The sequence below is a fragment of the Aulonocara stuartgranti genome (genome assembly GCF_965226115.1).
Source record: "Aulonocara stuartgranti genome assembly, chromosome: 9".
Lineage (NCBI taxonomy): Eukaryota > Metazoa > Chordata > Actinopteri > Cichliformes > Cichlidae > Aulonocara > Aulonocara stuartgranti.
In genome coordinates, this window is record NC_138960.1 from 9134116 (window position 1) to 9158860 (window position 24745).

The 24745-nt window shown below is 42.0% G+C and overlaps 1 long non-coding RNA gene across 2 annotated transcripts in view; it reads left to right on the top strand.

Annotated features, from left to right (window-relative positions):
• Positions 1–2742, top strand: part of LOC309713988 — a 36290-nt gene extending 33548 nt beyond the window's left edge. For both annotated transcript variants that reach the window (XR_014278774.1, XR_014278775.1), the window contains exon 3: positions 715–2742. This is a non-coding gene — a long non-coding RNA (uncharacterized lncRNA). The remainder of the gene's footprint in view (positions 1–714) is intronic.
• Positions 2743–24745: the final 22003 nt, after the last annotated feature.

Consider the following 24745-nt stretch of genomic DNA (forward strand, 5'->3'; position numbering starts at 1 on the left):
GCAAAAAAAACAAAAAAAAAAACAAAAAAAACAACACTGCCATGTCCATGTGATGTGTCACAAAATGATGACTCATTAATGTTTCTTTTTGTGATCTGTTTTTGGACAACGTCTGAGATCCACAGAACCCTTTGGCTGTACAAACAATGGTGCTCTTTATGGCAAGAGAGAAAAATAAATAAATAAAATGCAGAAGCTTGCTAGACTGATCTTCCATTCCTTTCATCAAAGTTGACAAATTTATAAAATTTAGAGTGAAAAAACAAAGTTCACTAAAGTGCACGTTAACTGCCCTTTCTAAACCGAACAGTAACTTCCCCTTGTTTTGCAAATGTGCCATAAAAATCCTTCAAGGTTTGCCATATCATTTAGTCTGAAAGCAAATTGATGTTGCTGTGTGTTGCTAAATATTTTCCAGTGTGAGTCACCATGTTTACAGGAGTTCTTTATTATTATGATTTCTTTTTTTTTTTTTAAGGAATATGGCAGCAGTTTTAAACATGTTAATGCTCCAGCTTCATAGACGTTATACAGTTAACCAGCTGGGCTTGCTTTGATGATAGAGTTCAGACTAAATTACGAGGCTTTCGTTTGAAGTCTAGAGATTTGTAGAGATTTGTATGAAAAATAGAAAACTAAGCACAACAAGTAAGGAAATGTATGTATGTCAGCATTTTCCTACTGACTCTTGTTTTTGTTTTGATGCCCATCAAGCGCCAGACTAGCACCATGGATCGTGCAATTGGTGTCTGCACCAAACATGCCACATTTGACTGATCTGGATATGGCCTGTCCCATAGGGCAAATCAGGCTGATGTTCCACAAAACCAAGTTTCAGCAGGAGTGACACCTGATGGTACCATGTCCAAACTCAAATTATAGAGAACAGGGGATGTCAGGTGAAGTGGGCGTCCCAGGAAGACAACACCACAAGTTTCCTCACCCTGTCAGCGTGTAGGTACCGTAGGCAGTCTTGTACAGATTTGGACTCAGTGTTTGCAGGACGATCTCACAGGGAGACTGCCCTTCTCCACCAGGCCTGTTTGCGCTGGTGTCACCAACATGTGCAATAGAACCTGAACATGTGGAGGAACGCTATGTTCAGCGATGAGTTGAGATTCTGCCAACAGCAGCTGGATCATAGCTGGATCGAGTGTGGAGAAGAAGCGGAGAACGCTACGCTGTTTGCAGCACCAACAGGGTAACGGCTTTGTGTGGAAGAATCTCCTTCACTGGAAAACGAAGCTTGTCACCAATGGAGACGATGGATACTACCTTCGAATAGCAGTGTATGAGCAAGCCGGTGACCAGCATGAGCATCATCCAATCAAATACACAATGCCAAACAAGAGTCAATAGCAGAATAAGGTGTTTGGCATTAGCAGAGAAGATCTGGCAAGTGTTTCATGGGCACAACCCACACACTCAACTCTGCTGCTCAACCCACACACTCAACTCTGCTGCTCAACCCACAAATGCATTTTTGTTACATATTGACACAATTAAAGGAAAACTAAACAGGATAGGACTTATTTCCAAGAAGCATTGTTACAAAAAAGAAACAAATTTCCCTACTTTTTGAGTTAAGGTTAGAATGAATGCAAACTGAAGGTTCAATATCCCCTTTCCCAAATTAAAACCAACACATCTACACTCACACAAGAGTAAATGACACTTTGATCCAAGATGAAAACAGCTGAAACTTGTAAAACGTCCTGCTATCCTTGCCAGATGTTTAGCATCATAAAAATTAAAAGTAAACCAAGGTGACTTGTTACAATGGCTATCCTGTGGACCCCTTTTAATATCCCTGTGTGGCCAACCTTTAGTTTTAGAGATGACCGGGCTGCATGCTGAGAGCTCCAGCCACAAGCTGGGTTGAACTTGCCCAAAGCAGCTCACCAGTTGTTCTCCCAGCTCTCCCCCTGCCTTCTGTGAGCAGAGAACAAAGCACGCCGTGAGTCAGAATGGGATCGAGCCCAGTCCAAGCACCGGGGCCTGGGTTTGGTTAAAAATGCTGGTGGTAAGCCATAAAAGGGCTGGGATAAAACTGCAAGCAAAGAGAAGCCGTCTCCCCTCCTATTCATGATTCATGAATGACTAATCTTTAATGTGAGTCTCCTCAAATACAGTTTATTTTATTATTCACTCAGTCAGTATGCAGCAGCTGGACTTTTCAGGCACCACACCCACGATGAACTCGACAGAAGAGGAGGAGGGCCGCGCAGTGTCTGCGTGGTTTGTTGTGGTTCGAAATGTTTGCTCTGTGCAAATTTTTCATCCGTTGCTTTAGGCCTGAGTGGATTGCTGAGAAGAAGCATGCCAGCGAGCAAAAAATTGATTTTCAAGAGTCTCCTTTTTTTTTTCATTTTTTGGATGATTCACTTTCTCTGCAGATGTAATTAGAAATGCACATTTGAGATTTTCTCCCAAATAACTTTATGCAAAATTATCCTCTGGTGTTCTCAGCTGAAAGTGACTTTTATTGAATTCGTGCCATAAATTCATCCTCTTCTCATTATACTTTAATAAAATTCAGCAAACAATCTCAAACTCTTTTTTGAGAGAGATAGAGATAGAGATTTTTTTTGTAGCTCACATCTCACACCTTTAAAATAAATATATAAATGTCACAGCAGTGGTCAAATAAAAATAATAACCATATAAATCGTCTGATAGTCTTGGTCAAACTGGATCAGACATGTTCATCTGTATTGTGCAATAACAATTTCTTGTGGTGTTTAACCAACCACTGCCATGTGCTCAATTGCGTTCTAAGATTAAATTTGGCTCTAGTTACTCATTACAAACATTAAAAGCAAATCATAGTCGTTTACTCTAGACTTTCATCATGTCTGCGTTTACATTTTATATTGAAAACGAGTCCACTGCTCTGTTTTGTTTGGGGCTTAATGCATTGCTGTTGTTAAAGTTATTAAAACTTGAATTTCTGAACAATGTCCAAGAATGTTTGCGCATTTTTCGCTTTTATTGACAGCTGCCCTCAAGCTCCCTGAACTCCACAGGTTTGTGCAAAACCCGATAACCCCGCGTAACCCCTGCGTGATCTGGCAATGTTTCAAAGAGCTTCTTCTGATGTCAGGAATGCTCAGCTTTGGTCAGGCTTTCAGTGCCCCCCATAAATTTTCAGTGGGGTTGAGGTCAGCTGACTGTGGAGGAAAGTCCATGACAGTCAGCACTCCTGTCTCCTCTTTGGTCTCTGAGTAGTTGTTGCAAAGCTTTGAGGTGTATTTGGGGTCATTATGCTTGCTGCGGTAAGAATTGTTTTCCACAAAGATGCAGAGGGTGGGGCAGGTCTCTGTAGAGTGGACTTCTGCTTTTGTGTTTCTCTGTATGTGTGATGCTCCACAGTCTGTTCTGCTTTTCATGTCCTTCCACCCTTCTGTTACTGCCTCTAACCTCAGGCGTGGATTCATAACTAAATGGGAGAATCTTCCAACACGGCACCCCATCTCACCACAAGCCTTTCACCTGGTTTTCAGCCCTAAAGTGGTTTAGAGAAACCACTCATTCACCAATCAGTACTAGAAACCTTCTTTTTTGATGGACCTCTGCTTGTTCGTCTCCTGGGCTTAAATATATTTGTATGTACGAAGAACTTATTCTCTGTCCCCCAGTGAGCCAGGCTCATTGTATTGGTCTCCTGTTGATGTTTGTACATTGTTATTGTGCTTTGGCTACACCTTAAAATCTTTTAAAGATCCCTGTGTGTTACCCCCTTCAGAAAACGTCAGCCTTGCCATTATTCGGTGGTAAGAAACCCCTTCTCTGCTCACAAAAACAATCTGATTTCTGACATGTTCACTTGAGGCCGATGTCATTTTTCCCACCGAGCTTCTCATCAAACAGCGTTCTCCTGGAAACATGAGGCAGAGCTGTATTTTTAACAGCCAAACAATAGCAGCAAGTGGATTTACGTCAAGAAACCCCCGATGAGTCATTCGAAAGAAAATTAAAGTGTTGCTAAACGGCTACTTCAATGGAAGGCTGCAACTCAAGGAAATCTCATGTTTGTTTGTTTTTCACAAAGAATTTAACATGATGTGTGCCAATAAGATCGCTCTATTTGACTGCCTACCTGAAGGGCTGTTTTATTTTATACAGGACGACTGAAAATGTTTTAAAATGCACAGCTGAATAAGATTGTGCTTAATGCACTCACATAAATACGGTTAGCTCATTAATGGAAAGAGTGGCATTGCGACTGATAGCACTGGTAACAGAGTAACTCATAATGAGAAATATTACATCCAAATTTGAGATACTTTCTCTATTACTCATGTACACATAAATGTGTTTGCACTGACTAGAGCGTACAGTAAATAGATAGATATCTGTCTGGGTTTTTAATGGACTGAATGGACGATGGGTTAATCCAGTGAGAGGTTGTTATGTGTACACTCTTTTAACACTAACCGAAATTCATCACAACTTTGCTGTTAATTAACCCATACAGATTAGTCACTAGGAGGATTAACATTAAGCAAATATAGAGATTGCATCGTTAAACAAGCTGCTATAATCTGATTCATATTAAAACCATCAATGTTTCTGAGAGCCATTCACATCTGGGGTTTTTGTGATGGCGAAGCATAAAGCAGAAAGTACTGTACCTGAATCAGTCACTTTTCAAGTTCACTTAATAGAAAAAAAGAAAGCTGTACTCATAACTATACATTGATTAGTGTGTAATTAATGATGTAATATTCCATAATACACAGGAGTGGGCACCAATTTGTGGAAGCTGCCATGTTGACCAAGAAACTTGAATACAGCGGTTTAGATGAACATATGCAGTACACAAAAATGTACTGCAGGAGAAATGAATTCGTTGGCGTTTGTGTTTTATGGAGGGAAATTTTAAGTTGTATCTGCACGTTCAGACTCAAGATATGGAGGTTCATATCTATGATTGAGGAGGGGTCCCCTTCAACAAAGAAGAGAAAACATGAATGCCTCCTCAACTCAAGCCTCATCTCCTGAATTGAAGTCAGGGCTCTAACACAGGAAAACGTACATACACTTTACTCCTAAGCCAGGGAATACAGCTGAAAATGATCCTATGGCTAAACGTTTATTAATGTACATTGTCCCTGTTAAGAAAAAAAAAGAAAAATGCTAAGTTAATCCAGATGTTGTTGCAATTACCTCTTTTCAGCAGATCAGACAATGCAACCCTTCTGGCTAACTTTATGCCAGCTAATGTTAGGTGATTGTTACAAATCACACTCTGATAAACACTTTGATCTAACATCACACGAGAGTTTACACACTAAGTGTCGGAATCCAACAAACTTTTACTAACGCCCACTAACTGCAGCTAACAGAGGCTAACTGTGGCAAAAACCGCAGTTAGCCAGTTAGCTTACAAGCACAAATACCCAATTATGTGGATTCAACACAGTGATGATTCCATAATGATATGTATAAGCATTGGTGGATTGGTGGAGTCCAACTCCAATAGATGATTTTTAACTGATTAACTGGTGTTTCTAGGTGCCAGGTCTACTGGCTGTACCCTTTAAAAGTACAGTACTAAATATCCAAATAACAACATTGATCCATGACAACAAAAGAGACAAAGCACGTCACCTGTAACTGATGTCACTTAAGAGTCAGACTATGGAGTCAAGCATTCCTCATTTAACTCCTCCATCCTCACATCTATCTCACACATCCTCGCTGGGAGGAGTTAAGATGCGACTGAAGAAAATGAGACGACACGTTAGCATAATGAAAAACACCCTCTGTCAAAGGGAGGCAAACAGGTTACACCCAAAATGCTGGAGTTTACATCCCAGATTAATGACGTGCAGGTGCGTGATCGCACACGCACGCCAACTTTTAAACGTGCAAGATGGATTCTTCCACTTTTTAATCACTCTGCTTTGACCCTCAAACTCCTCTCGGTGTAATATGCCGGCCAGTTTATTTTCTTTGCCTCATTATGAGGAGGGTTTTAAATAATTGATTCGCTGGATGATTTACTCGATAGTAAATAGAATTGCGGGTTTAAAAAAAATGGAGGTGTTGAGCGTTTTTTTTCCAGAGATAAATTTAAACCAATTACAGAGTAAATACAACTGATATACAGCATGCAATAATTATAGTTTCAAGTCATTCATAATGCACCACAGTCTTTCCAAAGCAGCATTACATTTAGGTTTTTTTAAAAATGTACTTCCTGGAAAACATGACCACATACTGTGTATAATCTCATTACATGATTCAAAGTTCAGTGAACGCACCTCCCTTAAACAAAAGGCTTGAGTGTTTTTTTCCTTGTTGGCTGCCACTCACGCTGGAAAATGACTAGCTTCCGTGTGTATGGGAAGCGACAGTCAACACGCAAGCTTTAAATTAGCGAGGGATCCCTCCACACAGCTTGAGTAATATCTGAAACATCAGCTGCTAATATCTGATTACAAATGTATAAAGTAAGTAGAAAGAAAAGGAAGGGGAAAGCCAATTTGTTGAAAGCTGAAGCTGCCTAATGCCAAATGCAAACTAATACATGTTAACACAGAAAATAGAAAATAAATTAATTCCACTGAGTAATTTTTTATTCAGTTTTAACTCCAGGAGTTTCTTTGATCTGGATAATTTTGATCATGTAGCTGTTTAATCATGAAATAAGCTCTATTTTTCTTACACGGCCTTTGGTGCTTTACTTAATCTATCAAAAGAGGATCTGAAGCTATTGTTTAGAGCACATAAACGCTGATATATTTACTCCTCTTCCATTAAAGTCATGTTTGCCACACCAGCAAAAAAAAAAAGCAGTTCGTGAACTCCAAGTGTCATGGATATGAGAGTTGAAATTCCTCTGCTCCGCTCTTACCCAAGAGGATACTTTGTCACTTTGGTTTAAAGTTCTTCCCATGAAACGAGGCTGCAAAGGTCAAGCCCCATCTTTCTGACATCATTATTTCCTCGCATGTCCGGAGCAGAACGTTTTACATGTGCTGGAGCTGGTTTCGAACGGGTTGGATGCGGCAGGAGCGGGGAAGTGGGGTGGGAGGTTGCAGGGTCCTCCACTCCGAGCGGGACCACAGAGGATGCCCGACTTCTTTTCCCATATACTCCAGAGCCAATGAAAACACTGGAAAACGACACGTTCCCATCAGCTAAGCTCGGTGACACGGCGACCTCAGGAAAAAAGCATGAGTAAATACCAAAGGCGAGGGAGGGGTGTTGGGGGGGGGCAGCAGTGGAGCGTTGACTCAAAATCTTTCAAACCTGCAGATGTGGCAGCAGCAACTATTACCAACCACCTGTGCTTCATTTAGGTTAAATCCTTCATTAGGCTTTAAAAGCTCATTCATCCTCATTTTCTAACCCCGGCTGCAGTGCTTTTGCTGGGCTACCCACTTGTCAGATCCAATCTTTAAGAAGGTGGCCCTGGTTCAAGGCCGGCAGGTGATTCATTTTTATGTATTTATTTGTCAGTTCCCAAACACATATTTCCATTTTTCTCATTGTTTGCTGTCGGCTTTAATATACAATTTTGTCATTTATCTGCTGCAGACAGCATGTGGGAAACACCAGTGATGGTGAAAAAAATGCTCAGTGGCACGCACGGGTCAGAGCAAGGTGACATGCTGGTATTACTTCACTATAACCCACAACGAGATAATAATCATCCGATGGTGACGATAAAGGCGCAGGAGTGCTGTTCGATATGTCTTGGAGGGGTTTTTTTCTCATATCACTTATGCATGTTGTACTCTCCGATTGCCAGAGAAGGACATTTATTTCAGGAATTTATTGTTGTTGTTTTGTTTTGTTTTCATCCGCGAGTCAGTCCGCAGCGTTGCAAATGGCCAAATAAGATGTTATAACGATCATGACTGTGGGGCTGAAAAGACCAAAATGACATCCAGATGTTCCTAATTACGCAGCTCCAGCCTTTGGTTTGTTTGTGTTACTACAGTAAGGTCGTAAGCCTCTCACTCCAAAAAAAAAAAAAAAAGCACACAGGGACTGATGGCTGTTTGCAGGCACTAAATTTAAATGGGACTGAAATATTTACATGCTGCAGTAAGAGCTCGAGTTGGTGCAGAGATCTGTCAGCAGTGTAGAATAACGTTCTTTTATAGTTCTGCAGGGGCCGTGGCTGTGTAGATGACAGGTCTGAAAACTCAGTCATTTTTAGCTGTGTACATGCAGTGTTGAAAAGGACACAGGTTTCGCACAGTGCACTTTTAGTTAACATTTAGTTAACACTCAACAGAACCGCAGAACTTTTTGGCCTCTTTGAATGCATGCTAAAGCATGCTTTCCACTGCTTGAGGCCATTCTCATCTTTTCTTCTGGAGATTACCATTTTAGCCTTGCAGAGATGGACCAATATTACCAGTCCTCACAAAGTCCTCTTAAAATTTTTAAATTAATTTATAAAAAGCTTGAGCCACATGCTCTTGTGCATTCTCTGGTTGATGAACAGGATTACAAGTCAATCTTAGTCAAGCTAACAGCTCACGTTTAATATTATAGAGTATTGAATTATGGACTATAACTGCTCTGCAACATGATGCAGAGGATAAAAACCATTTTTGATACATTTCTCAGGAACCCGAGATGTATCCTCTGTCAGTGTGACATCGGAGCAATGAAACAATCCCGTTCAACCTGACCTCAACAAAGGAGGTAAAACTGTTGCATGAAGAATATCTGCAGGGTTTTTTTTTTTGTGTATACTCTATTCTTAAGACATCATTGTCACTGCTTGTCAGTCTAGGAATTACATATTAGATGGAACTTGGAAAGTAAGAATAAGGCTTGTGAAAGAGTCTATTTTAACCACAGAAAAAACATTTAGCACAATATTCAAAGAGGGACTCTGGGGACTGCACTACTGCGTGTTTTTATTAAAACGTCCTATTATGTAGCTATGTAGTAGTGTCAGTGATTAAAGCTAAGAGACTTCGTAAATAGATGCTTTCCACAGCAGTGGACAACATTAGCAGCGATGCCAAATCGCTCATTTGTAAACCTGGATGAACAAGATCCAAAGTATTTGCTGATGCTTCAGAATATAAGCAGTTGCTGGGAGAGTGAAGTACATTTTGTGTGTTTTTGACCTAAACTGCACTCACACTGAAGACACATGCAAGTGTTTCATTTCAAGCTACTCTCTGCAATGGCTGGGACTCAAACCCAGGTTCACCAACTGTGAAAGCAGCTTTCAAGGCGACTCATCATCCTCTTGATAGAACTCTTCTGAAATGGCAAGGCTATGTTTTTGACTGCAGTCTTTTCTGGCTTTAAGTTGTTACTTTGAATCTACTGTAGCTTCCAGGTCAGAAAAATGAAGCCACTGCAGAAGTGCCTAAAACCTGAATTCTATTTGACGCACACCAGGTGGTGATCGCCGTGGTTGTGCTTCAAGTCCGCTTCTGGCTCAGTCGCTCATTTTTGGGTTAAGTTAAGTTCATTTTGTGTATCTTGATGGTACCATGTTTGAAAATAGTATGGCTTGTGGTATGAACTTGTCTTGTGGTTAGCCAACAAGTGTGCTGTGTGTCATCCTTACTGGTCGCATCTGTTTTTTGTAGCCAAGACGGTGACGGCAGAATCGTTTCAAAAGAAGACTTGAGAAAAAGCAGCCCATCCAACCCAACCATCTCAACCATGACCATCTTTACTCTCTGTCATTGTTACCAGAAATCACCTTTTCAGAAGCATGATCTTCATGAAATCCCTGTGTTGGTGTTGTTCGTGGATCAGCAGAATTAATATTGGTCCAGGTTGGACATTGCAACTGACCAATCACATTGTTGACCCTGAGCCTAGCCTCTTTAGATATCAGCAAGTTTTTCCACATCACAAACTATGACATCAAAATTAATTATAATGGAACAACACCAATACAGAGATCACGCTTCTGAAAAAAGGTGACAATGACAGAGAGTAAAGAAGATGGACTTGGTTATTTTCAGAAGCCTTAGACAACACCAGTCTCTCTCCATGAGCACCCACGACTTCCATGTATTTACAGGTGTAACACGCAGGCTTTAACCTGATTATTCACAACTATAAATTATAGCTAACTGAGAGACGATTGATCAGGTTCTTTTTCAACTCCTCGGAGTCACGGTTTACACTGCTGAATCATTTGTCACAAAGCAGGTTTGCTCCCTGAGCTCCATCGCAGCTGTCAGGATATTTTTATTTTGCTTTCTTTAAAGGCCGTACCCACAAATATGTTAGCTTTCTCTCTTTCCTTCCTCTCTGTATAAGTTACAGCACGGTGGTTTTAAATTAAAGCCGCAGAAAATCTGTTTCGTCACTTCAACTTGTGATAACTCTTTCCTCTGAAACATGTCTACGCTGCTCGCCTCAAAGGTTACACTGACCTGGAATTACCCTGAGAAGGTTCACTGTAAATTTGCACTGCTGGAAGGTGGATCTTTCTCAGGGAACAGGGAACTTGTTCTGGAGCAAATAGGACAAAGTGTTCTCCTTGGAAAAAAAATGTTCTTGGCAACGAGTCAGACCTATTTGAAAACCATAGGGGATATCCCCGCTCACACTCCTCCACAGGTTAACACCAGAACAAATGGAGGAGTGGTGTGTGTGTGTGTGTGAGGCAAAGGGAGAGAAAGTCCACACCCAGCCACTATCTGCATATCTGTTCTTCTGATGCTATAAATTCTTCCTCGGTCGAGCCTCGTTCTGTTCATACTTGTCAACTTTCCGACGTTCCCTGTCATCCTTGAGCTATTTGCGCGAATGCATGTAAAAGCTTCCTCCTAATGCAGGGAACAATTAAGTTATCAAATGGACACAACCATTATGTAAAAGGCGGGTTCTATTGCCAACAATTTGAACACTGTCTGCTTCCTGGAAGTGCAGATGAAATGTCAGGGGCACAATATTTCAAGGCTATTAACTTGAGTGCTTTTTTATTCAGTCTCATTACTTTTTAAACAGCATAGGAAGTCACGGAAATGTAATATTAATTTTTACACGGCTTTCATTTTCATTCATATGGAGCTGTTTAAAATTCAGACTTATTCTTTTTTTTCACGCAAAGGGTTGGTGGGGGTGGAGCGGAGGGGGTGATGTATTATTCTATAAGTCACATCCGCACTCGTTTTTTTGTTTTTTGGTAGAAAATCAAAGGTGTTGGGTGTTTGTGGAGTGTGGAAGTCATTTGGGTATTCTGAGGTAAACGATGTGACAAACAGATGCGGCACAGGAGCGGATCTCACAATGTAGAGGAAGAATTTGCACATTAAAATACACCTTTCTAGGCATTTACCTGCTTATAATGCATGGAAATACCCTGTTAGAGGAGCAGAAGAGAAAGCCTGGCGATAAAGTTAAAAAACAGAAGCGATGTTTCATTAAATCTTTATTTTGGAATGTAAAAAACCCCAGATAAGACCAATTTTGATCAACCAGAGCTCCCTAATTTAGCCCCTAAAGAGATTTTTTCAAATGTGGGAGCCTTATCATGAAAAATGGCTGGAGACCATTAATAGTTTATGGGTTGAGTTAATGACAGAGATGACTCCTAATTGAGCTCTACAGAGCGCTGCTATCTGGTGGTCCTTTTCTCCAGAATTTCTCTCATTATTTTGGATTTGTGTTGAAAAAAAAGAAAAGAAGAAGGCATGCATAATATCCTCTTTTTTATGGGAAAGATTAATTTATGTTAAAAAAAAAAAATCCTACTCAGCTTTCACAAACCAGAAAATTTCAATGTCATAAGAGAAAGATAAAGTCTAAATCAGCTAATAATTCTAAAGCAACGTAAGAAAATGAGTAGATCTAACAGCAATCATCTGTTTATGATACAGTAGGTTGCCATGGAGATTAAGTTACCACATTACCTAAGTCTTTTTTCCCTCTTTTGATTTGAACCTTTGTTTTGCAGCAACTGACTGGTCGCTTGTGTAATCAGCGTCTGTTGTTTTCCGCTGAGGCGGTGCATTCACACATGCACAGGGTTACGGTTGAAACTTATAAATAGGCATTACCATATGAGCCCGTCATCTGCCTGTTGCTGTGTAGTTAGTTGCCAGCCGCGTCACTACACTAAACACCAGGTCGCCATGGCAGTAGTCTGACAACAGTAGGGAGGGGGTGGCAGGAAGGGATTCCCTATTCAGCCTAGTGACGACCGCAGAGTCACACGGATTCCCGTCAACCTTTCCCTGGCATTACTGTGGGCTTCCCCCATCTTGTTCAGTTGCGCCAACTGCTTGGCGGTAAATCCCCCCCATCAGCACGCACACGCGCACACTCCTCAACCAGAACATGTGGCGGCTCTAATTACCGCTCCACGCAGGCCTCGGTGCAGGAAAACCACAATATGGGGTTGTATGGTTCTGTGCTTTTAGCGCGCTAACTGGCCGAGGTGCTGTGTTGTGAGTTGAAAAATGCCCTCAATTATTAATGGTTTGTGATTTTTGTGATTTACAGGCGGGCGAGATTATAAAACCCCACTTCTAAAGAGGTGAAATATGGAGAGCTATATATACAGCTCCCGAGTCGGCCTCCAGCTCTCAGACTGAGGGCAGACTTCCAACATGGCAGATGGTGACTGCGAGACAGTCAGTGGAGAGGAAGAGCCGAGCTTAAGCTGAAGAGGAAGCCAGAGTGTCTGTGAGTGTGTGTGTGGGGGGGCTTGTATCACAGTCCGCAGCATTTCATCAATAGGAAAGTGTATAAATCAAATAAAAACACCCTTCTAACAAGCTCACACATTCGGGGCTGCTCGTCTTGCGGCTCCTCATCCACCCGAGGCGATTTAGAGTGATGAGGGAGAAACAAATTGCTGTTATCAGACTGTTAGATGTCAAAATAGAGCAGCCCCGGTGCTCATCTTTTGTTTGGGGAATTACAAGCATTCTCCCTCTGTTACCAGCCAGTCTATTTTTGGGAGGAAAAATAAAAACCTCAGCGGACTCTGCTGAGATGTGGGAGGAGATTCAGGGGCAAAAATAGCCTTCCTGTTTGAAGTTCAAATAAAAACACAGTGCAGAGTTTCACCAAATGCTTCCTAATGTGAAGCATAAATCTGCATCTACCAGAGTGACATTTTGACTTGGCGGGGCCTGGAAATCACATGCTAATCGTTCACCTTTGACTGGAGCATAAAGAACGCGCAGGATGTGACATTTACTCGCACAAACTCAGTCTTCTCTCCTAACTGTCGCAGTCTTTCCAAGCTTTCCTCATTTCCATTCTACTGATTTCCAGTCTGACTTCCACCCCCCGCCCCTCACAAAACACTTAAAATTCCAGAAATTAACATTGTTTTGTGTAACTTCCATGCTCAGCAGATCTGTGAGGATGCATATGTGAGCAGGGATCCCCAGCGGGGAACACGTTCACCCAAACCTCGCTCAGATCAGTTGGTGAAACCCGACGCAGCCTCCACGACCGAGGGAATTCCTCTCAGAAATATTTGCTTTTTTGTTCTAGCGAGGGAATCGGGGTGAGTGAGGCGGAGGGAAGCGTGTGTTTGTGTATAAGTGTGGAGGGGGGGGTGTTCTGAAATTGAATCGCCATAGTAACCTCAATAACATTTCTCTTCCCCTCCTCCCCCCGAACCATCACACACACACAAACACGCGAAAGGAAATGAGTTTCACAACGAAGATTGTGCTTCAACCGTCATTTGTTTTTGACGCCTGCCGAACAACAGAGACGTCACTGACTTGATAAGGACTCGCTGACAGTTTTACTACCCTGCATCATAGAGCAGGAGCACTGGGTGCTGCTAAAATGCTAATGGCTCACAGCTCCTTGCTGCAAGCAATAACGGAGCATTCTGAAAGTATCTTTAAGCACGCTAACCCAATTCCCGGCTGTTGTGTCGGTATGTTACATGCGGCTCGCTCGCTGCAATTTTGCCTAAAGAAGCATTCTGGGAATGTGGAGATCCTGTCACAGGCCAGAGGGCCAAATTTGACAGGAAGGCGGCTGCAGCACCCGCTGTACGAGACCGCGTGCAGGAGAGGTGAAGTACAGCTCAGGGATATGTGCGCGTCGCAGCTTCTGGGGTCTGTCAAGATCTGAGCTGAATGAGTTGAAGAAATCATTTGAATTTGATATAATGTTAATAAAGAGATGCAGAGTTGCAATTCCAACATGAATTTTTTAACATTGCTAAACATGCAGGATTAGACAGGTACATAAAAAAATCATACTGTAAACAAAAAAAGTGATGATCGGTGCAAAAAAGAAGCTTAAGGGGGGAAAACAACAGTTCCCTCTCAAAGATTTTCGAGCTGCAAAGTACTAGATAATAATTTTTAAAAGCAGCAATAATTATTACTTTTATGTCGCCGAAGAATCAAATGAACGTGTTAGAGCTGTTCATCATTATAAAACCAGAGTGAATTGTCTTCCTGCTTCTTTACGGAGCTTTTAGCATGTGCTTTGCTTTTCCAGCCCACAGGCAGAAGCTCTGGTAAACCTGCTGTGTGCTTCCTGTTCGCCATCAAATAGCAGACAGACAAAGTTAGCAGGAGATCAAAGTAGAGCATTCTTCACCTGAAAGGCCAGAATAAAAACAGGTAAACACCAACAGCTGGGCAGAAAGGGCTTATATTCATCAGGGGCACAATGGACTGGACAGGACTGGCTCTTGTATATAACCTTTATACTCTACTAAAGCACTCAAAGAGCTTTATACAATATTACCTATTCACACACACACAGACACACACACACATTAATTCTAGCTAACATTCACACTGATGATAAATGGATCGGGAGCATCGGGTTCAGTATAGACTTACAGTGGAGCAGCCAGGGATCAAACCAACATCCTTCTGATTGATAAATAACCCGCTGTACCCACTGAGCCTCAGTCACCCTAAACGACAACTCCAAATAAGTTTGAGTTTTGGTGCGGGATGTGTAAATAAAAGAAATCACCTCAAATTATTAATATGAAAGATGTAGTGTTCACAGCAAGCTGTCCAGGGTGGAAACCCAACCGGAAAATTCAGGCATCACAAGAAGATCACAAGAAGATGATAATATAGCAAGATAAAATATTCCAAATACTGACAGCAGCGCAACTTTAATTGCATTGTGTATCTATTTTTGAAATATAATGAAAATAGTGAATAAAGAGAAAACCACATGCAGTGGTTTGTAAGCAGGTTGTGTTGCAGGACGGTGGGGTGACGACATGCTATCTGCAGCCTGACAGCACATCCTCAGCTTGCAGCTGTTTCAATAAAACATGCCAGAGACAACAGGCGGTAAATGACATGCTTGTCTAAGACAACCTTCAGGATTTCTCATAATGGTCAGCTCCCCGTGTCCCCAGCATTCAATTCTTCACTGTGCCACTGGACAGTTAAGTAAAGATACCTGACACCATATGTTTCCCTGTGCAGTAATGACCGCTCCTAGCACTACTTTTATGGCAGCTGGCCTCCTGAGGCCCCGTCCAGCCCTCAATTAGAGCTGCAGGAAAGAGCCCGTCTTTGTTTACAGGCGCCTTCTTTTACACGATTAACACCTCTGCAGGGCTGTATGCATTTACTTTGTGGTGCAATATAAAGAGAAAAAAAAGATGCATGCAGGCAGTAGTTTGAAATTTACAACAAAAATCCATGAGGGGAAATAGAAGAAGAAGAAGACGAGGGGGTAAGATGAATGAGCAAGAGGAGGAGATGAGCGGTGGAGTAGAGGACAGCGAGAGAAAACTAAGAGAAGCAGAATGGGAGAGACAGAGATGAAGACAGAGAGAGGAGAGGGAGACCAAAGGCATGTGGAGTTCACCATCACTTTGCTTGGCTGCACAGTGATTAAAGAGAAGAGTCCCCGGAGAGAGAGAGGCGGCTCTAGGCCTGCCCAGTCAGTTCTCTCGCTCCCTTGATCTCCTGCGTGTCGCCCACAGAAACATACCGCCAAACCTTCAGGAAGGACTCCTTTTATTGCACTGGATCCCCCCCACCACCCTCCAAATGGCTCCAAAGAATCTGCAAAGCAAGCACAGATTGTCGTGGCACCGGCTCCTCTCAATTTAGAGGAAGGAGGTCTGCCTTGGATGAGCCGCTGCCTGGATCCCAAAGTTTTTTTTCTCTTTTTTTTTGATGTTTTAATGAAGATATTTCACACATTTCTGAGAGCGTCTTGTTACGCACGAACTTGTCAACCTCCAAGATTAGGTAAAAAGAGAATTTTTGGCATGTGATTTCCCCAAAAGTTTCGGCTAAAAGAAATAAAAAAGAAAGAAAGAAGAAGAGGGAATGAGAAAATAAGCCTACTAAACCTTCATTAATCCCCTTAGGAGGCTCTATCCTCATTTGATTGAAGTGCTTATTCTTTCAGAAAAATTGATAATCAGAACTTTGGAGACCAGGAAGTCGGGAAAGAGGAGACGAGAAAGGAAAATGTCACTTTCCGTCTTAATTAAATGGACCGTTCGGTGGCGGTGGGGTGATCGGTGCGTCGTGGGCCAGGTCCCTCCCTCGACCTTTCTTCTTGTGGTCAAGTGACCTTCACTCCCTGTCGGCGCAGTGTCTGACAAGGAAGGAAAGCGCCTGAGGAGGGTGAGGGAAGAAAGGCCGTGACATTACACACATTCTTACGGGTGCCACAGCCCGGATAATTAAACCGATACCCACTTAGCATGCGTCGCGAGCTAGCCTATCGTTTATCAGCCACACGACCTCTATAGCGAGGGATCTCTTCCTCTGATCTGTGTAATTATTCTGTTTTTCTTCCCCTCCTCTTTCATTGCCGCTTTCTTTCTTCCATTGGAAATACATCTGTGTGTCAATGTGTGTGTGGGTCTCAAGGTTGTAAACATCACAGCTGGTTGGGAAAAAGAATTTCGGAAGTGATTCAGTGATGTTTTTGTGCAAGATTTCAATTAATTCCAGTTGGCCCACAGCTATTTTGTATTATTTCCTTTTACATCTCTCCCAATAAAAACACACATATCCCTCAAAATTCTCGTGCCTGTGGTCGATTGAAGCTCGGAGGGGGTGGGCACGTTGCTGTCACTCTACATTTGCTGGCTGGGTGGGGGGTTAAATCCACCCACGTGGAGCTGCTGATTGTATAGAAACGTGAATGAACATGGTTTTTGTTACTGGTGCTTTCTTGTAGCCCGGTAAACAATGGCAAGATATTTTAATTTCCTTATAAATTTCAGGCTTTTTTTAAGGATCTGCTGTTTCTGGCCTCGCAATCTGTCGAGCGCTTGTTATGCGGTTTGCTGTTTCTCACTGCTCATCTCTCACCCCAGTAGGTCAAAGCAGAGGGCTGCCCTGTCTCAGCTTGGTTCTACTGCAAGCTTCATCCAATGAAAAGCATTTTTTTATTCTTCCCACTCTCGCCAAGTGCTGCTCAAAAGCAGCTGCTGAGTTTCTTTCTCCAGCACTGTTACTGTAGGTCTTGACCTTAATGTGCAAAGGTGCCAGTGATATTTTTCATTGTATTCGCTACTGCATAAGTGAAAATTGAACACAGTGATTTTACTGAACAGCATCATTTGATGCCTCCGTGACTGTGCTTGCATCTTGATGCTTACCAGGTACGTCTGAAGCTTTCATTTAATCAAACTCATGTCATATTTAATCGTTTGACTTGCACCAAAGTTTAAATATTTCAAAAAGACATTTCATACTTATTACATCTCTGAAGGAAGGCTACCACACAGCCAACTTGCTTCACAAGCCTGAATTTAAGAGCTTTATTTTTCAGTAAATAAATCAATAAGAAACCTTTGATCATGCAGCACCACACAGTCAGCCCTCCTGTTATGAAACTTGTCTTTGCTGTGCTTTTAGGCTCCAAGAAACCTAGCGTGCTGAGCTGTAGCTGCAGGCTTCTGCTGAAGCTTCTGCTTCCAGTGTATTAGCCCAAATCACTGCTGCTGTGTGTATTCAATCATCAGAATAATGATGCAAATTCCATCCTTTGAAATCATAGCTTGTCTCATGGTAAATGTGTGCATGGGCTTTTTTCTTTTTACACTTTATAGAGCAGTAAGTAGTCTGCTGCAACTTCACTCAGTTCTTTTCCCGCCCTGTGTTTATCCACCACTCTGCATCTAATCATTAGTTGCTATTAAACTCTGGCTTGCTTGTCATGGTATGGTTCTGCTGGAGGTTTCTTCCTGTTAAGAGGGAGTTCTTCCTTCCTGCTGTCACCAAGTGCGTGGTCAAAGGGGGTCATCTGATTGTTGGGGTTTTCTCTGTATCACTGTAGGGTAGCCTTGAGGTGACTGTTGCTATGATTTGGTGCTATATAAATAAAACTGAATTGAATGAATTTATTGTAAACTCTCCTTTCAGAATGAACTTTCCTTTTTGTTCCTCTTCTTTCTGTGCTGCTTAGTTGGTGAGCTTAGTGTCTGCACAGCAGGTCCAAAGTTATTGTGACACAATTTATTTTTAAGGATTTTAAGGTAAGCACTCATTATTCATCTCAAATATCAAAAAAATGTTTTCAATATATTCACACAGCTTGTGTACACAAGTAGGTGTGAAAAAAAAAGCTTATTAAAGCAACCTTATAGACAGTAAAATTTTCGGTATATTTATTTAAGCCAAAACACCAGAACAAGATGTATGATTTGGAAAAACGTGTTACTCTGTACCTGACATGAAGATGTTTTTAATTCTTGGCTTGAACATTACATGCAGTCGTGAGCGCAGGGAACCAGCCAGCCGCTGTGAAAGTGAGAACTATATGTAATATATATGTGCCATAAACCTGCAGCTGATATTTCTGGGTCACTTATCTGCACTGGGAGCTGCTTGCACTGTTCTAACCTGTCGGCCTATTATGTAACAGATTGGCCCAGTTTACCCCATATACTCTGGCTGTCTGTGATTTTCCACTCGGCCTATGTATCACATGGGTTAGCTGTGATTGTCTGCGCGAATGACGAGGACCTGAAGCATGAATTTCTCAGGTAAAGCGCCCGGGGTGTAGATGCAACAGCGTGGAGAAGAGTAGAGCTAACATTATTAAAGCCTCCATCCAGTTTCAGCTTGCTCACATTCCATTTTCAGCTTTCAGCCATTTAAAAAAAAAAAATCATGCTTCTTTGCAGATCATTGTATGTGGATGGAGCTCGGCTGACAGTGAGGACACAAAGATGAGCCCCAGCAACAAAAAAAAAGTAGCGAGAGAGCGCGAGTGTCAAAAGTAATCCAGAAGAGCAACACTCTCAACACCCTTCATCTCTTTTTTACCAACAGGCCTCGCTGCAGATCATCTGGCTGCTTTGAGAGTGCAAGGACTGAACTGTAGTTTGGCAGGATTCACTGATACTGCAGATATCCAACAAATACAGATTACAGAGTGACATGTTTAGTTGGAAAAGTAGTTAGAGTGCATTTGCTGGTATTTTAATCCATCACCGTAATCGTTAAATCTGCACTTATCAGACAGATACAGATTCGGCACAAGTGCATACGTCTTCATAAATTCTTGGACTGCATTGCCAGGCAACAATAATCATCTACAAACAATAAACAGGAAGTGTGACGCTGCTGCAGAGACGGTCCGTTAGCTGCAGCGCTGGCGTCGTCTCATTTTCGACCACATTTTGTAAAAATCTGCTCCGCGAGGTGCTCTGCATGAGCCTTCGAGTAGTTCCTGTTTGAGGTATGACCACAAATGATTAGATACTCGTGCAGAGACAGATGTGGAAGAAGTCAGCGTTTGCTGAACATATTTCCGGACGGTGACTTTCAGAGAACTAAATTGAACATGAAAAAGTTCTCTGGTTTAAATTTGGCCCTAGTGCCACACTTAACATTTAACACCCTGTTCGCGAGTGCAAGATCAAAAGAAAGAAAAGGTAGAGAAACTTATATGGCCTGACTCTGATGTACAAAATGATGAGCGTGTGACATGAAAGAGATGAGGCGTGATTAGCACGCTAAATAAAAGGCCTCCGAGTTTAAGGTCTTGAGATTTCCTGTGTTTCCTGTGTACGCATTGTCACCGATACAAGCAGATTGTGCTGCATGGCTTTGCTCTGACTCGTCTCCATTCTGACACAAGATAAAACCACAAGATAAAAACGCAGCGCTCAGTTACAGGTAACAGGATAAAACAACTTCCTCTGCAGGGAAATGGCACTTGGTATTAATTTTAATCATGTGTTGAATACTGAGCTGTGGTGCACATTATTTAAACAGTTGTATAATTATTTTTCTTTTTAATAATCTTGATGTATGCATACTCTGATTACCTAATTTTTCGTGGGCTATTTAATCACATTTTTGTGATTTGAATAAATAAGCTTTGTTAAATTTTCCTACTGTAGATTTTTTTTCCTGAGCTCAATTCCACCATCAGGCTGAGGTCTTCCTGTGTGGAGTTTGCATGTTCTCCCCGTGTGTGAGTGGGTTCCTCCCACAGTCCAAAGACATGCAGTTAGTGGGGATAGGTTAATTGGAAATTCTAAATTGCCCATAGGTGTGAATGTAAGTGCAAATGGTTGTCTGTGTCTATGTGTTAGCCCAGAAACAGATTGCTGACCTGTCCAGGGTGTACCTTGCCTCCTGCCCTAAGATAGCTGGGATAGGCTCCGGCCCCCCATGACCCTGAAAAAGGAGACGTGGAAGAGAATGGATGGAAAATATGTCCACTAGGATGTCTTGGAACACCAGCACACTTTGTGCACATATGAATGATTTTTTCATATGTTGCTTCCAACTTTATGACAAGACAGAAACACGGTGCTGTGCAAAAGTCTTGAGCCACCCTTCATTTATTCATACTTTGCTGGGAAAATGGAAAAACTTGAAACTGCGTTTGTGCAGTTCTTAAAGTCAGTATTTGGTCTGACCACCTTTAGTTCAATACAGCCTGAACGTCCTAAGGCTTTCATTGCGTTTCCTTCAGTGGTCTTAGGAATACTTCTCCAGACTTCTTGAAGGACATTTCATACAATAAACAGGAATCTTGATGCCCCCATAGGCACAGTCCCGTTGGGGAGGCCAATCTATATCTGTGTGTTCGGACTCATTATCATGCTGAAAAAAAACATAGGTGCCAATCAAGATGCCACTGCATGGTGATAATATTTTTCTCCTTTCTTAATTCCATCATTTTGAAAAGATGCCCATACCACTGGCTGTAATGCAATCCCAAACTGAGCAGAACTACACTGACTTTCAGTCCAGTTCTTGTGTAATTTGGCATATCTCAGCTTTTTCTCAATGTGCTCCTTCTTTAGGAATGTCTGTTGACAGCCACCCTTGAACTGAGGCCATTTCTGATGAGGCTTCAGTAAACAGTAGGTGGATCCACCGAAGGGCCAGATGCGTCTCTCAAGTCCTGTGTCAGGTCTTTGCTGGACTTTTTACAGATATGACTTTCAGATATCGCTCATCTGTCACAGAAAGTTTTTAGGCCCCCCACTTCTTCTTTTGTACTGTAATTCTGTAATGATCCACTGCACACCATGCCAACAAAGTTTTCAGCTAATAGCTCTTTGGTGCAATAATAATATTTTGTGTAAGTCAAACTGTGTTATCTTTGGCATTTTTCATTCTAAACTAAAGAAATAGGAACAAATGATCACTTTTATATGACAGGCTGCTAATAACAAAGTGCCTAAAGATACAATTCCAGTTAAGGCAATCCCCATAACTGCATATTGGTTATAGATTCATTATTAAAGTTTCTGAGTAGACACGACCAGCGTTATAGAATCAGAGTTCTGGGTTTGGGTCAAAACTAAGACTGATATGGAGCCTCTCATAGCTCTAATGGAAAGGTTTCCTCACCATGGGAGTTTCCCAGAACACTTAGGAAACAGCACTTTGACACGAAATGCATTTGAGCCTATAGCCCCCAGGAAGCCATTAAGCACACATTCTGGCACATGGATATTAAAAAAGTGAAAAATTACCCCAGTGAAGAGACGTCAGAGAGAGAGAGGGAGCTTCTGTCACGATTACCATATCCATCTGTAACCCTGCATTAGTCCGCCTCACATAGTGTCACAGGATCTTCTGGTGAGATGCTAATTGATAAGAAAAGATGAACATGTGAGCTGGGAGACCTGATTTAATCAAAAATCGGCACGAAGCTGAGGAAGAGAGCGGGCGGAGGGGGAAAAAGATGTTTGCAGCTCTCTATAAATCATGAGACTTGCACAAAAAGCCATCCATCACAGTTGGCAAAAGGCCTCGTTGGGGTTGAAAGGTCAAAGGGCTGAGTTATGTTAGAAGGTCTTTCCACTCCCAGGGGACAAATTTGACCGGTTCCCGAGCGAGACGAGACGAGGGTAAGCCATTGCTTCTGTCGGGCAGAACTCGACCTATGGGTTTCCAGTCTGTTGCCACTGACTATATACCCGGAAAAAAAGGTTGAGCGCAAATGGCCCCAGCGTAACCCCTCAATCCTTCATCCTGAGTGATAGCTCTCTCCTCCGTGTCAAGTCTTTTAATCCACACTCACTGTTCTTCCTCGCTTATATGTCAGAATGAAAAAGTTGCGCTACGGCACTTTCCTGGTTCTTCACAGCTTCTTGGTCAATATTTCTCATCAGGTGGGAGGGAGACAAATGACCTCCACGGCTTTGACCTTGCCGTGGTTATTGGCAGGAGGAGACAAGTTTCTGCTCTGATTTTTTTACATCCAGCTATTAAAGATGTAACTCTCATTGCTGCTTAATTGGATCATTACCACATTCCCTGGAAGCACGCCTAAAAACGTATGTCCATGTTGTTAAAGTTATGTTAAAGAGAGAAAAAAGTATGAAATTTGTAAATGATACAAACCGTGTTAACATACGCAGGCGTGGAAAGGCTGATTTAAAAATTAATGAGCCTTGAAATTTTAATTCCAAATGTGATCCTAATCTCGACAAGTGGCGTTATCTCCCACTGTAAGGCGGCTCAGATAGCACTAGTGAAGTGGCGAAGAAGCAGAGGCGATGTGACAGAATTCGCATGCAGCTACCCAGGAAATATTAACCCAGAAAAGGAGGTTTTAATGAAGCTCTGACGCCCTAATGAATGCTGTTCATACCCACACACCCCCGTCCGTTTTTACATGAGCATCTCTGGAGAAGCAGCCCTGAATTCTGATGCTGTAACTCCATCACTGAGAGCTCCTCTTTAAGGATTTCTCCCTGTGTCAGAAGCCCCCATCCTCCACATGAGGAGCCATCAGTCTGGGAGGCTACGGGGCAGGTTGTGCTTAATCAGCATTTCAAAGCCGCTCCTCTGTCAATTATCCGAGGCTGAGCTGCTTCCAGTTTGCTCACATGGGTTTCACTCGGCTACGAGGATGTAAGGTCAACGTGCGCAACGTCGGGGTGACATCACCCTCCTAGGGAATCCTTTGGCAGACGTGCACGCAGAAAGAAAACAACACAAAGGAACTTCATTTCTGCATCTTCCATTTCCCATTTCTCTCGTGGCTTTGCTGCAAAAATCCTCGTCGCCATGAAGGACTATCCGACGGTCACACTGGGAGGCATTCATGTGTAGAATACAATTTAAAATTCCATCACTCAGGGTGAAGCTGTGTTTTATATCTTTTCCATTAGCTCCATATGTCATCTGAATACCATATGTAAAATTGTTTTGCATTTGTTATGCACACAGAGGGGACAATCTGTATGCTTTGCTGGCAGACTGTAGCATAATTCACTACTCACCCCATTGACTACTGAATATGAAACATGCGTTCCATATCAAGCCACTTCTGTCACCGGGCCAGTGGAGAGGAGCGGGCGCGCTGGAGTTTTCTCGGGACTTATAAAGAGACAGACTTTATGCCTTCAAACAGAGATATTAAGGCAGTAGATCTCATACATTACAGTCAAGGGAGCGGTGCGACTGTTGTGTAATTTCCATACACACTTTTCTCTCTCTTTCCCACAGTTTTCAGCAGCTACTGGGCAGATAATCTTATTCTATAGGTCTGCCGGGGAGCAGCAAAAGTCTTGGACGGACTCCAAAAATATTTTGCTCATTAAAAGTAAGACGTGAGGAGAGCCAGACGGAGTAGAGCAGCACAGAGAAAAATGCTCCCAGTTTGATTCTGTGAGGGTGTTTATGACATATGTTGAAAGTCTAATAGGCATCGTGGACACATGCAGGCTGAGGTTTGGTTATGCAAACACTTGGCAGAGGCAGAGCTGCTCTGGAGGAAAGCAACATAACTGGTAAAGTTACACTTTACAGGTATCTTCCATCTGGCCCAAAAAGTTTCAATACAATTCCAGTTTTTTAATAACCATATTTTTGTTGTCATATTAATAGGCTGCAGTGGCTCAGCTTGCATTTGTGGCCTTGAGTGAGCCAAAATGTGCTGCATTTACAAACGAAATAATAAAAAGCCTGGTAATTATGAGAAACGGTTACATTTGTTACCAGTCATTGCTATTTTAGAGGACTGCTTGACTTATTGTGATGAATATGAAACTGGATAAACAGGAACTATGATATTGCTATAAACTATTTTGGTCTTTTAATTATGTTCATTTTTTAAATTTTTTATTTTAAACAGCTTCTTGTTGCAAAAAATGCTATTTTTCATGGATAAATTATACGTTTGGAGGCAGATTTAAACATGGGGTGACTCACGAAAGCTTAGCAAGATTAAAAACTGACCACTTTGAAACTCCTGGGAATCATTCTGACACTTACTGTATGAAAAAAGAAAAGACAATGCATAACATCTGTCTCCTTAAAAGCAAAGCAAAACAATTTCTCCCTAAAAAACAACCTTATTTAACTTACACAGACAATAAGCAAGA